Source organism: Fukomys damarensis, unplaced genomic scaffold (assembly GCF_012274545.1).
Source record: "Fukomys damarensis isolate Sample0158 unplaced genomic scaffold, DMR_v1.0_HiC HiC_scaffold_30, whole genome shotgun sequence".
In the NCBI taxonomy this organism is placed as follows: domain Eukaryota; kingdom Metazoa; phylum Chordata; class Mammalia; order Rodentia; family Bathyergidae; genus Fukomys; species Fukomys damarensis.
The window spans coordinates 3,608,647-3,611,334 of NW_022900942.1; positions in this window are offsets into that span (position 1 = coordinate 3,608,647).

A 2,688-nucleotide genomic window follows, 5' to 3' on the forward strand; every position below is an offset into this window, starting at 1 on the left:
ACTGGGATCATAATGAATTTTCTCACAAAGAATCACTGACACATTTCTTTAGTTTCACGTATTGTTTTTTTCTAGTAATTGTTAACAGTACCCACAAACATTTTTGCAGCCCATAGGATTTTGCTGAATGGTAAGAAATTATCAGGCCAGGCATTTAGCTCAATGGTTCCACTGCCTGCCTTGCAAGTGCAAGGTCCCGAGTTGGATCCCTGGTATATAAAAAAAAAAAAAAATCTTTACTTTTCCTCCATCTCTGTGTACATCTTCACTGGCAAAGGTAGTGTGTGCTCACTTATCTCCTCCTCCCCCCATCCTGACACACACAGTCCTTCTAAGAAAGCTTTATCTGTAAGAGCCAAACAGAGGACTTTTATGTCTTAACCCAGAAAGTAGAACAACAAACTGTGTAATACTGTGTGTGAGAGGTTTCTTTTCTCTCACCAGGAATCATGGCTATAATTAATAGCCTGGAACTAAATTGAAAACATGTTAAACATATGAACCTACCTGGGCCCAAACTCCATAGAGATTTGTATCATTATAACTTCTCTATCATTGTTTTAAAAGACTCATGATTTAATGCTTAGGTTCAAACTTAGTATGTGAGGAGAAGTTCAACAGTTCAAACAATAATAATAATAAAAACTCATGAAAAGAGACATTTCTCAGACAAAGAAGTAAAAGCAGCAAGAAAATATTTGAAAAAATGTTCCACATCACTGATCATTCGAGAGATGCAGATGAAAACAACACTGAGATTCCACCTCACCCCACAAAGAATGGCTGATCAAGAAATCAACCAATAGTAAATTGGGGTATAGTTTGCAATAGCTAAAACTTGGAAACAGCCCATTTGCCCATCCGTTGGAAACTGGATAATGAAGATGTGGCTTTTCTCTAAAATGGAATATTACTCAGCCATAAAGAATGAGAAAATAGATTCATTCAGGAAAATGGATGGGTATCTTTCCAAGAGAACTAAAATAATCATATCACAGAGAAGTATGCGCACCCATGTTTATAATGGCATAGTTTGCAATAGCTAAAACTTGGAAACAGCCCATTTGCCCATCCGTTGGAAACTGGATAATGAAGATGTGGCTTTTCTCTAAAATGGAATATTACTCAGCCATAAAGAATGAGAAAATAGATTCATTCATAGGAAAATGGATACATATTGAAGATATACTCCTAAGTGAAATAAATAAGTCACACATGTGTAGATACCGAATAGTTTCCCTGGTGTGAATAATCTGCAACAATGCATAATATTCTAATAAGATTACTGACATTTGGAAATGGGAAGAAAGGAGCTAAAGGTTTAGGGAAGGTGGGATGGGTAGGATAAGGGTAATAAGGGAAAACAAAAAAACGTGAGATAATTAAAAGATAGAAATAAGTGTTTGTAGATGAGGAGGGGAGGAGGGGGTGAAAGGAGGACAGGGACAAGGGGAAAAATGAGAACCAAGACTTGTCATGTAGAGGTACAAGATCCCAATAATGAATGTAACTGTACTGTATCGCTAAAATGTACCAATAAACTCAATTAAAGCTGAAAAAAACCAAATAAAATTTCTTTTTTTTTAGGAATCCCCATACTGATACCCATAGTGGTTGTACCAGTTTACACTGCTACTAACAATGAAAAAGGGTTCCTTTTTTCCCTCACACCCTCTCCAGCTTTTGTTATTGTTTGATTTCTTGCAGATGACCATTCTTCCTGAGGTGAGATGAAATCTCAGCGTTGTTTTAGTTTACATTTCCTGAATGGCCAGAAATGGTGCATATTTTTTTCTTGCATTTATCATCCCTTTTAACTTCTTCAACTGAGAAATGCGTACTCATTTCAGATGTTCATTTTTATTGGGTCTTTAAATTTGAGGAGTCTAATTTTTTTAGTTATTTATATATAACCAGGTATTAGTCCATTTTTTGAGAAATAGCCACAGAAATTTTTTTCCATTCTGTAATTTGTTTCTTCAGGCTCTTGGTGGTTTTCTTTGCTGTGAAGAAGCTTTTTAACTTAATGTGATCTTATTTGCTGGTTCTTTACATTTCTTTTGCAACCAGGGTTATGTTCAGAAAATCTTTGCCTATACCTATGTCTTCAAAAGTTTTACCTATTTTGTCTTACAATAGATTAAGTGATTTGGTTTTAATATTTAGTCTTTGATCCATTTAGTATACTGCATGGTGAGAGATGTTGGCCTAGTTTCATTCTTTGGCGTGACAAAGCAGGTATGGACCCACAGCTGATATTAACTAAATATTACAGCTATATCTCTTCTAATGGTAGAGAATAATTCAACAATAATTTTCATAAGGTCAGCTATCTAAAGACAATGATGCTTTATGCTATACAATTAAAGTTATAGAAGGTCAAGGCAAGGAAATGCATGAAGAAAAATTGGAAACATTAAATTATATAATATGAGAAGGAGAAATAAATGAAACACTAAATGGTAGAAAGATGTTTATATAATTAGATAGGGCTAACAGAAAAAATCTGATAAGAAAAAATTCATAAAAAGAGAGAAAATAAGAAATTAATGGCAAATAAAAATGCAAGAGAAATAGTGAAAGGCAAATTAAAAGAGAGAAGAAAAGAAAAATTAAAAGGGTAAAAACAAAGAAACAAAGTCAGCAAATAGAGACAGGTTGAGAGGTTGAAGAGAAGGCAAGGGAATA